This window comes from Eschrichtius robustus, chromosome 14 (genome assembly GCF_028021215.1).
Source record: "Eschrichtius robustus isolate mEscRob2 chromosome 14, mEscRob2.pri, whole genome shotgun sequence".
NCBI lineage: Eukaryota > Metazoa > Chordata > Mammalia > Artiodactyla > Eschrichtiidae > Eschrichtius > Eschrichtius robustus.
This window is the reverse complement of record NC_090837.1, coordinates 75,375,005-75,388,443: the sequence shown is the minus strand read 5'-3', so window position 1 is coordinate 75,388,443 and position 13,439 is coordinate 75,375,005. Positions and strand designations below refer to the sequence as shown.

Below are 13,439 nucleotides of genomic sequence, written 5' to 3'. Positions count from 1 at the left end.
CTTTCATCAGTTTTCCCACTATTGCCTTTTGTGGTTCCAGGATCCAATCCAAGATACCCCACTGCATTTAGTGGGAGGGTGTTTATGGCCTTCTTGTTAGTGTTTCTGCAATAACTAGACACTGAAGTAGTCAAGCCAAAGTTATCATGATACTTGTGCAGGCAGTATTGAAAGTTGCTGACCAAGGATAATACTTTGCACATTACATGTGCAATAAGTAGTTTTCAAAGGACTGCACTTCAACTAATGCATTACATATTGTTAAAACCATTCCTATTATTATTTTCTGATTTATGATGTTTTCTTAGCAACAGTATAATATTAGCCTAGGAACACTGGTTTCTAGTGAAACTTTTTATTTCAAGCCATGCAAAAAATACAAAAGGGAGGGAATATTAAATTTCACAAACAGCATTGCCTCAAAGTAGAATAAGTTGCTTCTTGGTCTATCAAGACAGTTCTGAAGAGATGCTCGCAATTTTTGCTAGGTCACTTTGGGGTAGGTAGACTGTGTGATTTTTGTACAGGCAAAATTAAAAAGCACTTTGAGGTTGATTTGGTGCCTGACTCTCTTTTTGCTATAGTAATTTAAAAATAAAATTATACATGTAATTCATATTTATTGCAGAAAAATTAGAAAACATGTAGGAAAAAACTATTTTTAATCATGCATGGGGACTTCCCTGGTGGCGCAGTGGTTAAGAATCCACCTGCCAGTGCAGGGGACAAGGGTTCGAGCCCTGGTCCAGGAAGATCTCACATGCCACAGAGCAACTAAGCCCATGTGCCACAACTACTGAGACTGCGCTCCAGAGCCCACGAGCCACAACTACTGAGTCCCTGTGCTGCAACTACTGAAGCCCATGTTCCTGGAGCCCGTGCTCCGCAACAAGAGAAGCCACCACAATGAGAAGCCCGTGCACCGCAATGAAGAGTAGCTCTGCTCACCACAGCTAGAGGAAGCCTGTGCGCAGCAACGAAGACCCAATGCAGCCAAATATAAATAAATAAATAAATAAATAAATAAATTTATTAAAAAAAAATGCATGACCTCATTTCCCAAAGATAATAATTGCTAATATTCCTTTAGCCTTTTTCCCCTTGGGCCATATATACATAAGTATTATAAATATAATTTATTTTTGAAAATTGGATAATACTGTACATACCATTTCCTCTCAATATGTCATGAACACATATTCATAGCGTTGTTGACAATGGCTGCATAGCCATAAACTATCTAATTTCAGAACATTTTTATCACCTCTTTTTTAGCTAGGCTTCTCAGGTATCTTGTGTTTTAGTATATTTTCCTGTAATTATTCTGCAAGTTCAGGGAACTTGTTGGCAATAAAAGTTGGAAAAGTATATGTAAGACCTCTATAGTACTTTTCAGAGTGTATTGGCACATACTGTTCATATTAAGGAAATAACAGTGATATCTATCTCATAGCGTTATTTGAAGAAATAAAGTAACAGTGAATAGCACATAGAAAACAACCCATAATATGAGTTATTATTACTGACGTCGTCAAGAGTCCTGTATGGTTAGTATCATCATGATCCCGTATATGTATTTTAGATGAGGAAACTGGCTGGAGAGGTGAAATAAGGACCCAAGGACGTCAATCCGGTAACCTCAGCTCATTTGACTTCAAATTCCATACTTTTGTCACTGCACCACATTGACACTCTTTCCTGTTGGACCTGTCCTTTCTGACAGTATTGCAGGCAATTCTACATCTGCTATTCTGTCTCCATCAAACTTTATTTTCCTATTTCCCAATTCTTTAGAGTCCTACAAGGAACTGCTTGACTTTGGGGTGATTATTGTGTTGGAATGAACAGGGGCCTTAATGAAGTTAAGCTACCAGAACAAGTGCTGTAGGGTAAGCCAGGACGGCAGCACGAAGGTAAGAAGGTTTAGCAGCTTCTCGGTTTTGCCACGCGGCTTTGCGGTTGCCCTGGAGGCGCAGGAGAGTGGAGAAATGCTGAACGCCGGAAGGACTGCATTTCCCAGAAGTCCGCGCGCCGCGCGCCACGTGACCGCCGGCTAGAGCGCGCCGGGGCTTTCGGTACCCCCGGCGTTCTCGGCAGCTTCCCTCTTCTCTCCCCGCCCCTGGGCCTCCGCAGTGACGCCGTCCGGGCGGGAGCCGAGCCGGAGTCGGAGTCGGAGCCGGAGCCGCAGAGACGTGGAAACATTGAGGCCTGAGCCGGTGTGCGCCAACCCGGCTGCGGCGGCGACCGCGGCTTGTTCTGTCCTCTCTGCCACCCGTTCGTCCGTCCGTGAGCTGGAAGCGGATCTCCCCGCCGGCTGAGACAGGTGGGCTGTGGCGCCGCCCCTGGCAGCGCGGCCCTGGGAGCCGGGCGGGTCCCCCGCCCCTTGTCAGAGCGGGTTTGGGGACACCCTCCCCTCCCCCGGGCAGAAGGGTCCCTTCTGCCAGTGGGGGACGGGGCCACGAGAGCTGCCCCCCACTTCCAGGATTCAGTGGCACTTAGAGCCGGGAAGTGAGGGGGTGTGCTAATCAAGAGAGTGAGAGGGGCCTCAGTCCGAGCCTGGTGTTGGGAGTTGGTGGGGGGGAGATACCGAAGAGCAAGTCGATGCTTCGGAAGATGAGATTGATGTGACAAGTGGGCGTGTGATGGGCAGGGTGAGCAATAATATTGATTGTTTTTCTGACATACAAATTTTTATTGAGATGTAATTGACCTACCATAAAATTCACCCTTTAAAAGTACAATTAAAGTATAACGCAGTGGTATTTTGTTCTTTTTTTTAACTCAGTGTTTTTTAAAAGCATATTCACAGGGTTGTGCAACTGTCTAATTTAAGAACATCTTTATCACCCAAAAAAGAAACCTATACCCATTAGAAGTCACTCCTTATTCTCCACTCCCTGGCAACTAGCGATTGTGTTTTAACTGAAAGGTGAGAGGGTGGGAAGTTAGCTCGGGTGTTTGTGAACAGTAGTGAGTTAATAAAGCTGATAGGATGAAAGTACTGAAATAGAGAGAAGGGATGGGATGATTGTAATAGGGCCAGCAAAGGGGTACACAGGATAGACTCGCTAGGGGGGCAGATTGAGCAGGATCCTTGAAAGCTGGAGGGAGAGGTGTGTAGAGAGAAGGTGCTGAAAGATATGAAAACACCAGTGTGTGTGTGGAGGCGGTGGAGAGGAGTGTACCCTTTCAGACGGACCCTGGCTTTGGGCGGATGAATTGAGGGCTCAAGAGAGGAACTGGAGGTGGAAGGGAAGGGGATCTATAGTAATAGGTGAATGGTTGCTGCTGAGCATGGACGTCTTATGAATAATGTAGATTTCTTGAATGGTTATCCTGCTTTGTATTGTTTATCTTAGATAATTTTCTCTGCAACTCAGAGACAGAATGGGCAAGTATAACTATTCCCATTCTGCAGATGAAGAATCAACCTTTTAGCGGTTAGGTGACTTCCTGAAACTCATTAGGTTAGTAAATAGGGCAGAATGAGTGGGAATGAAAGAATTGATGCACATGGATTAAGTGGCAGAAAATTGAGATGGGTCAATGTTACAGGAAGGAGTTTCAACTATTAAATATATTAAGAAATCTATATTATTATGATAAGTAGGTCAAGGACTGTGTTTTTGTAACTTTGAAATTTGGAAAAGTTCAACCCAGGATAATGTAATATACCCCCACGTACCCATTACCCAGCTCTAACAATCAGTAACTCAGGCTAATTTAGTTTCATCTATGGCCCTATCTATTCCTTTTCCCAACTCCATTTCATTTGTAAATGTTTGAGTATATGTCTCTGGAAGATTGAGTCGCTCTCTTTTTAATACACCCACAATATGATTGTCACACCTAAAAAATTAATAGTAAGCTCTTAATATCTAAAAGGACTTATTTTTTTAAATGTGGTATCCATTTGATACTGAAGAAGCAGTGCAAACATTTTGATGTTTGACTTTCTGAAAAATACAATTTAATTGTTTCCTGATTTTTCCAGTCAATCCTGTTGACTGTTCCATTTTCTTGGTTAATATGGTTCATCCTTCTACAGAATGCTTGAAGAATTGTCACTTTGGCTGGCTCTTTAATGGATGGAGTTTTGTGAGGGCAGGAAAAAAATAGAAGTGAAATATACCACAAAATGCACAGATAACTATTATATCTCATACTGCTCTAAGTATTTGGGCAATTTGATTATGTTTCTCTCCTCCAGATGATTTCACATATTGTTAGAAGTTGTTTAATGTGTGTGTATTAGTTTTCTATGACTACTGCAACAAATCACCACAAATTTAATGGCTTAAAACAATACAAACTTATTCTTTTAAAGTTCTGTATTTTAGAAGTCCGAAATGGGTCTCACTGGGCTAAAATCAGTGTGTCAAGCCTGTGTTCCTTTTGGGAAGTTTCCAGGGGAGAATCTGTTTCCTTGCCTCTTCCAGCTTCTAGGGGCTGCGCCATTCCTTGGCTTGTGACCCCCTTCCTCCATCTTCAAAACCAGCAGCATTGCATCTCTCTGACTGTTCTGTAGTCCATCTGACCACAGCTGGGAAAGGTTCTGCACTTTTAAGGACCCATATGATTAGATCAGGCACACCTGGGTAATTCAGGGTACTTTCCCCCAACTTAAGGTCCTTAACTTAATTACATCTGCAAAGTCTCTTTTGCTATGTAAAATAACCGAATCACAGGTTCCATAGATTAGGATGTGGACATCTTGGGAATTGTTATTCTGCCTATCACAGTATGTTTTGGGATATTTTGTTGAGACTTAAGAAAATCAGTGATTTTGTTTGCTGCTGCAAATGCAGTGTGTCCTCTTTCACTTTGTAGATAATGGGAACAGTTAGTGCTGGAGAGGACTGTTCCGTTTTCCTTTTAGTGACTGTAAACAAATATGTGGGAAATACCTGTGACATTTGTAGGACAGGCTTTGGTAAAATGAGACCTTTAGAAGTGATTAAATATAAAAACAATGTAATAACGTGTAAAGGTTTTCTGTATTTTGTTTCGGTCTTTTTCATATTCATGTTTTTAAAGTATTGTTTACTAGTAATCAGAGTGTATATAATGCTCAGCTGCTACTTGAAGTCACAGGACACTCTGGCAATGACGGTTTCCATGCCCAGAGTGAGAGGGCAGGGGCTCTCTGTCCCAGTGGGTGATGGAGGCACCTCCAATTCAACAGGAAGACTCAAAGGGAGAAAAAATTTTCAGGAAGAATGAGCTACTGTGAGAGTTGGGCTTGAATTCCCATCTAGAATTTTCCTTATGTGACCCAGCTGGGCGAGGTTGAGTGCTGTGGGCCTGAAAAGCAGAGGGGCAAGATGGCTGTTACTGCTCTTCCTCTCCCAGGCTGGGGAGAAGACTCTGAATCTTAGAGGTGGATTTCAGGATGTCCTGTAGTTGGTATCCTGCTTCCTGAGGGGGTTCCACTTTCCAGCTTAGCTCTCGAGGTCTTGACTGCCTTGGAGCGTGAAGGTCTGGTCTCTCTGATGGTGGTGTGTTTTAGCTTACTGCTTCCAGTAAGCATAATGGGAATTATTATATATCTGTGCCTATTTTTAAGCTTATTTTCCCTACTAAGATTCTTTTTTAAATTAATTAATTTATTTATTTATTTTTGGCTGTGTTGGGTCTTCGTTTCCGTGCGAGGGCTTTCTCTAGTTGTGGCGAGCGGGGGCCACTCTTCATCACGGTGCGCGGGCCACTCTTCATCACGGTGCGCGGGCCTCTCACTGTCGCCGCCTCTCTTGTTGCGGAGCACAGGCTCCAGACGCGCACGCTCAGTAGTTGTGGCTCACGGGCCTAGTTGCTCCGTGGCATGTGGGATCTTCCCAGACCAGGGCTCGAACCCGTGTGCCCTGCATTGGCAGGCAGATTCTCAACCACTGCGCCACCAGGAAAGCCCCCTACTAAGATTCTTAGTTGAGCTTAATGCTTTGAACTTCTTAAAAACTGCTTGCAGTTTTAAGTTATACTCATGTTTGTCTGTTTCTAGACAAAGCAATCTAATAGGGCTGAGAACAACTTTACAGATAGCTCTTATTTACTGAAAGCTTTTTTTTTTATTTATTAAGAAAGTTTGGTCAGTACTTTTTGATGTCTTCTCTAGTTTTTGTTACATTCTTTAAAAATGCAGACACCAGGTGAGGGGTGGGTGGGGGGTGAAATGGGTGAAGGTGGTCAAAAGGTGCAAACTTCCAGTTATAGAATAAATAAGTCCTGGAATGTAGTGTGCAGCGTGGTGACTGTAGTTAATAATACTGTATTGTATGTTTGAAAGTTGCTAAGAGTAGATCTTAAATGTTCTCGTCACAAGAAAAAAAAATTAACTGTGTGTGGTGCTGGATGTTAACTAGACTGGTTGTGGCGATCATTTTGCAGTACAGTATATACATATATTGAATCATCGTGTTGTACACCTGAAATTAATATGTTACATGTGAATTATATCTCAATTAAAAAATGCAGACACCAAAAGTGGCTATAACTCTCCAATAAGGATATTGGAAGAATTAACAACAATTTTTTTGTATGTCATATGACAGATAATAAGTTTCTTTTTTAGATTGAGTCAATCCCTGAATCTTTTTTTTTTTTTTTTTAAATATTTATTTATTTATTTATTTGACTGTGCCAGGTCTTAGTTGCGGCACTCGGGATCTTCGTTGTGGCATGTGGGATCTTTAGTTGCAGCATGCAGGCTCTTAGTTGCGGCATGCATGTGGGATCTAGTTCCCTGACCAGGGATCGAACCCAGGCGCCCTGCATTGGGAGCACGGAGTCTTAACCACTGGACCACCAGGGAAGTCCTGAAGTCAATCACTGAGTCTTGACAATTCTTCCTTCAAAATACCTTTTGCAACCTTACAATACTTTCAAAGCCTCCTGTGTCAGTTAAGATTAGGTTTGTCTATGAGTAACATACAGTTGCTAGCTTGAACATGTTACTAGTTTGTTTCTCTTGTAAGAGAAGTCCAGAGGTAGACAATTCAGGGCCGGTATGGTAGCTCTGCTGTCATCAGGAACCCAGCCTCTTTTCCAGCTTCTTACTCTGTCACCTCTAGGATGTGGCCCTTGATTTCTGGGTCCAGATGGTAATGTATGGCATGTAGTCAGATAAATGGTCTGGCACCCATAAGACAGTTCTGGACTAGAATTAGGTATTTTGAAATCATCAGTGTATTGGGGAAGAGTTCACTGGTCTAGAAGGCTGAGGGATATATGCAATTTTATAGTTACAGTGGGCAAAGTAGAAGACATGCCCTTTAGTAAGTCTCCCCATCAGGCATCAGCTTGCTTTCTGGCTTTTTTTGCTTCCCTCCGTACTCCAGCCATGTTGAGCTTTTTTCAGTTCCTTGAATGGGCCCTGCCTATTTTTCCTAATCCTAGGCCTGCACACATGCTTTTCTCTTACTTTGAAAAGTTTCTTAACCCCACACCCAACCAGGCCAGTCCTTCAGGTCTTAGCTTTTTTTAAAAAAATATTTATTTATTTGGTTGTGCCGGGTCTTAGTTGCAGCAGGCGGGCTCCTTAGTTGCAGCACGCAGGCTCCTTAGTTGTGGCATGTGAACTCTTGGTTGCAGCATGCATGTGGGATCTAGTTCCCTGACCAGGGATCGAACCTGGGCCTCCTGCATTGGGAGCATGGAGTCTTACCCACTGCACCACCAGAGAAGTCCTAGGTCTTAGCTTTTATGGCATGACCTCTGGGAAGCTTTCACTGAGTCTTGAATAGTTGCCATATTATAATTTCATGTTGCTTTATTTGTGTCTCTTACTCAACTGTAAATAAATTCTGTCCTTCACAATTTTAACCTTGGCTCTTGGTATTGTGCTAGCCACATAGTGGGCACTCGGGAAATATTGATGGAGTTGTTGTGCTTACGTAACCAGTGTGATGGAGCTTGGGTATTGCTAGTTTTTTTTTCAGCCCTGCAGTATTCTTTGATATTTGCACATTGAGTTATATGAATCAATGATTGTGAAATAGTAAAGCACATTCTCTCCAATGTATTTAAAAGTTAATATTTCTACTTAAAGTAATACTTGCAAATTGTTAGAAAAGATAATAATTTATAATAATATTACAAAAGATCAGCAGTACCCTGCCTTACCTATCCTTTTTAGTCTGGTTCCCAGAGATAACTGCTTTTAACTGTGTTTATAAGTAATACGTCTAAATGGCTATTTTGTGATTTATCAATTTTAGGTAATACCTATTGATGCCTGTTGTGGTAGATGAGGTCCTCTTCCTCCTCCTCCCCCTCTTCCAGCCCTTTTAGTATAGATACTTAAGAATTCTTGATGAATTCAGTGTTTACATCATCCTGACTGCATACATATCACTGCTGAGCTGAGTTTACCTTGTTTCCCTGCCCCCAGCCCTATTTGCTTTATTTTTCTGTGAACATATTACTGATTTTTACCAAATACTTTGAAAGACCTGTGGGGATTGGGACCCAGGAAACCGATGCAAGATGTTACTCTGGCTACTGCTGTTGCCGTGACAGTGAATTATTTTTCATCCCGTCCCAGAGGCTTCATTGTCTTTGTTAATGAAGGTAAAGTACAATCTCACACCTTCACAGTTCCCGACTTGACAGTGTCTTAACTTAATGCTCCTCTGTTTTGTTCGTGCTTTCTGTTTGGAACTCCTGTTACTAATCTATTAAGACCTTCTAAATGGGTCTTCTTATTTTCTGTCTCCTGTTTTCTATGTGTCTTCGTGTTCTTAATTATGGGCGTTTCCTTGACCTTGTCTTCTCTCCTGCCTATTGAATTTTTAAATCAATTTTTAGTTTCAAGTATCTTTTCTTGTTCTTTGATTATTTCCTTGACGTCTTGTTCTTGGTTCATGGGAACAAAGTGGTATAGTGGTTAAGAGCATGGTTTCTGCACCCAGACTGCCTTAGCCTGAACCCTGGTCTGTCACTTTCTAACTCTAGTCTTGGTCTTGGGCAAGCCGCTTAACCTTTCTTTGTCTCAGTTTATTCTTCTAGGCCAAGGGTTGGCAGACATTTTGTGTAAAGGGCCAGATCGTAAGAATTAGGCTTTGTGGGCCCAGAGGCAAAATGAAGAATATTTTGTAGGTACTTGCAAAACAAGGGAGAAAAAATTTCCTCAAGTTTTTTAATTGATGAAATTAAAAATACAATACTAATAATGGTTGAGAACTTTTTTTTTGGTAATAAAGGTTTGCTGATGAGAAGAATGAAATCTCTTTTGGGGGAGAAGGGATAACATTTTAGTTAATTGGAGTTTAAAGTTACTATTTCCTATCATCAAAATTGATTATAAATGTTCCTGTTTAATGCTGATTTGTAATGAGATATAATGTATTTCACCTTTGAATATATCTCTTTACATAGATAAGTATTGCCAAATACTGATATCAATCTATGAACATATTTTTTTGGCTGCACTGTGCGGCTTGTGGGATCTTAGTTCCCTGACCAGGGATTGAACCCGGGTCCACAGCAGTGGAAACCCGAGTCTTAACCACCGGACCACCAGGGAATTCCCCCAGTGGTTTTAATAGAGCGTATTTATTGCTTGGAAGGCATCTATAGAATTATGTTAGATTCATTTCTCATATTTACCCTTTAGCAAATCATTCCATTACTGACTAATCACTTCCAATTGAGGACTACGTGGAACTCCTTGTTGCACAGTTAAATGGTTTTTGAAATGTGGAAAGTACTTTTGTACTTGCACTGAGGTCTGAAAAATGCTGTTGGAACTGTAGTTTGACTTTGGAAAATATATCTACTGCATACTTGTGTGGGAGTGGAGATCTCGAGTCTTACTTTGATTTTTGACAGCATCAAAAGTGTATAAAGCAGCTTGACATTACCTGTGATTCAAACAATGTCAGTTGTCCTTGAAAGGACTTTACCTCAGTATAGGTTTTACAGATTTTTAAGTGCTGTTGGCCTTCTGATTTTAGGTTGAATTCATTGAGAAATATTATCAAATCTGAAGCAAAAACTAATTTCCAAAGTCATTCAGTGTCCAGTAACAGTGGTTGAGGGGGGTTCTTCTTGTTCAGAACAATTTCAGTCTCAACCCTGAGCCTGAAAAATTTAAATAAAACCATACCATTGCTGAGCCATTGTATTGTTGTGTGGTAGAACATATCAGGATATTCAGTTTTCATTTCTGAGACAAATTTTATGGAACTGATAGTTAAGTTCATGAGAGTGGATGAAGTTGACTGTTGACACTGCTGGTTCAATAACACATGATAGATTGAAATATTTTTATGCAGAGTACCTGCTGATAGATAGCATAATGAACACTGTAGGCTATAAACACCTTGCATTTAAAAAATATTTATTTAATTTACTTAAAAATAGAGATAATAAATCCACATGTTAACATAAATAACATATTTTTGTAAAAAATGTATATTTTGCAAAGCAAAATAAAATTTTGTAAACACCTTGCATTTTCACAAAGTTTGTAAACTTGTCCAGCTAAGCTTTTTTCTGCTCCATACATGTTTACCACCATCTGTCGTTATTCATCTTAGCAGATGCCACTTCAGGTTGTACTGAATTAGTATTTTCTCAACCAATTTGGAAAACATTCATGGCTGTAATTGTTCCTTACAGGCTGTTCTTTGAGCAATTATTTTCACTGAGAGACAAGTCTTAAAGATGTTTTATTTTCTCTGGACATATTTCTTGGTCTGCTGTAATCAAACACAATTTAAATCATGATTGGTAAATGACTTTCCTTGCTTGGTTAACAAATGAGCCATTCAGAATCTTACTCTGGTTGTAGCCTCATTTTCATTTTTTATTTTTGGAAGACATTTTGCTTGTGATGAAATGCCTTGTTTTACATTTTCTAATTTTCCTGATTGTTGCTCTGATGAGTTGGGAGTGAGTGCTGTGTGGTAGGGCAGGTCATGTTATTACCTTAGTTGGTAATGTCTGCCTATCTTGTATTCTTCTGACATAGCTATGATGATATTACATGATAAACATAATACTTCGACATCTAATTAGATAAAAAAATGTACACTCCACCGTGACTTAAAAGTGTGACATCAGAGTCTACTTTGTTGTTGTTTTTTTTTTTGGCCACGCCTTGGGGCTTGCGGGATCTTAGTTCCCCTACCAGGGGTCAAACCCAGGCCCCAGCAGTGGAAGCACGGAGTCCTAACCACTGGACCATCAGGGAATTGCCCTTTGTTCTTGTTTTGATATGAGAGATATTTACTGGTAATTAAAAATGTCAAAGTATGGTAGTATGCATGACACTTGAAATGCTGTCATTGTCACATGTGTCCCTGAGATTTGCAGTGCACTGAGCAGCAGTATAAAGGGATGAACGCACCGCATACAGTCTCTGTAGTAACTACTCAGCTCTGCTGTTGTGTCACGCAAGCAACTTTAGACAGTGTGTAAACAAATGACCATGGCTGTGTTCTAATAAAACTTCATTTGTAGACACTGAAGTTTTAATTTCATATGATTTCCACGTGTCACAAAATACTGATTTTTCTTGACCACTTAAAAATGTAAAAATCATTCTTCATGCAGCAGGCTGGATTTAGCCCTCGGGTCATAACTGCTAACCCGGTGCGGATTAAACGGCTCAATATGTGTCAAGCACTTTGAATAGGACCCAGGGACATAGTAGGCTATATAAATGTTTGCAGTTGTTATTATTATTATTTTTATTATCTCCCTGAGGATATTAGTTAAAATTTTTTTTCTTAGAATCCCCTGTTTTCTGATTAATTTCTTTGGTTTCCTTTGGTTTCTTTATTTCACGTTGGAGGCTTTCCTCACAAGTCTAATCGTTTTTGGTGGACCACTCTTAATTAAAGATTGAGACTCCCAGTATTGATTGAAAACTCTGCGTGTGAGCGGATTTTGCTGAGTGGTGGGCATTGCTGTAGGTGGCAAGCCAGCTTTTTAAATGGGGGGAATCCCAAATGTCTGTATCTTTTCCATGGTTCCCCTTCATTTTCTGGGAAGAAAATTTCATTTTTTGGGAAGAACCCTCCAGTCTCCTGCTTTGGAGGCTGGGAAACCCACTGTGTATCTGTGCAGCAGGCAGACTTGAACTTCATTCCCCTGTTTTTATCCTCTGCCTCATTACTCTCTCCAACCTTGGCTTCGGAGTCCAGAGTGTCTCCGTTCAGATTTCTTCAGAGTGCACATACCTGGTTTCCTACTCGGGGGGAAAGACTCACAGACTTGAGCCCCCTGCCTTGCCCAGTCGTTCATGGTGCTTTTCTCCAGTTCTTTCACCTTCCCAGGGTTCCATGGGGTGGATTGGCTTGCTTCTTGTTAGGGTCTCCTTTGGCAGGCAGGTATGTTGGGGGCATCCTCAGCTCTGCCAGTTCAGTTACTAGCACTCTGTCACCTTTCCATCTTTCACACCTCCTCTGATCTTATACTTGTGGGCTTATATCTTTTTATTTTCATTGCTCTCATTTCACTGCCATGGAATACCCAACTGTACTTACTTAATATAGCACTTGGAACATAGTAACCTTTTAGAGAATGTTCCATTACTTGGACTAACGGCACCTGTGGTGTTTTAACATGTCCTTTGGCCAGTGATCACTGCCCACTATTTCTCTGGACTCCTGTTTCAATGATGAGGTTTCGCTTTAAAGTTTGTTGAGTACAAATGTGTGTGTGTGTATGTTTGTGTGTGTACACACACATATATACATTCAGGCGATTCTGGAATATAGTTTATGATTTATGGAGTCTTAAGTTGGGACAAAGTGCAGTAGGGTGTTATTTGTATATTTTGAGGGTGTTAAGACAGAATTTGGTTATCATGGATTTTCAGATCCACTAATGTTTACTTTCCAGCTAAGATACATTAAATCAGGAGACAGTCAGTGAGTCAGTACATATAGAAGAGGAAGGAGATTTATTTTATGTATATATCAGATATTTCACAAATTAAATACAAAATATTGAGCATATCATTTCTTGTTCAAAGGGTTCTTTTCACTCATGATAGTAAAATTGACTTGGAATAATTGATCTGAAGTGTTAAATAGCAGTGTAAGTCAGACAGCAAAACAGGACATTATTAGAAGGGTAGTTAAATTCGAAATGAATGGTGCAGATAATGAGCGCTCTAGGACTGTAGAGAAAAAAGAGCGCTCACACTATGCTTAGTGAGTAGGATTTCAGGTGCTGTGGGACAGGTGTGTGGCGGGGAAGGCAGGTGTGAACAGCAGGAGCGGAGGAGTGGGAGAGCTTGCTAGGTGTTGAGAACGTGGCTTGCCTTACTTTGTTCTGGTACTTATTTGCAAATTGTGGTTCACACACAATTTGTATCAAAATCACTGCGAATGCTTTTTAGAAAATGCAGATGCCTGGGCTCTGGCCTGACACTCTGAATCTTTGAGGCGTAAGCATTCGCATTTTTATCCACATGCTCTACAGGTGTTTTT

At 40.8% G+C, this 13,439-nt stretch overlaps 1 protein-coding gene across 3 annotated transcripts in view; it reads left to right on the top strand.

The window, feature by feature from the left end:
- The first annotated feature begins 2,069 nt into the window (after positions 1-2,069).
- DYM (dymeclin) overlaps positions 2,070-13,439 on the top strand; it is a 385,877-nt gene continuing 374,507 nt past the window's right edge. For 2 of the 3 annotated variants that reach the window (XM_068563053.1, XM_068563051.1), the window contains exon 1: positions 2,070-2,323. The gene's annotated coding sequence lies outside the window, so the exon portion shown is untranslated. The remainder of the gene's footprint in view (positions 2,324-13,439) is intronic. The other variant, XM_068563052.1, reaches the window with a different exon arrangement.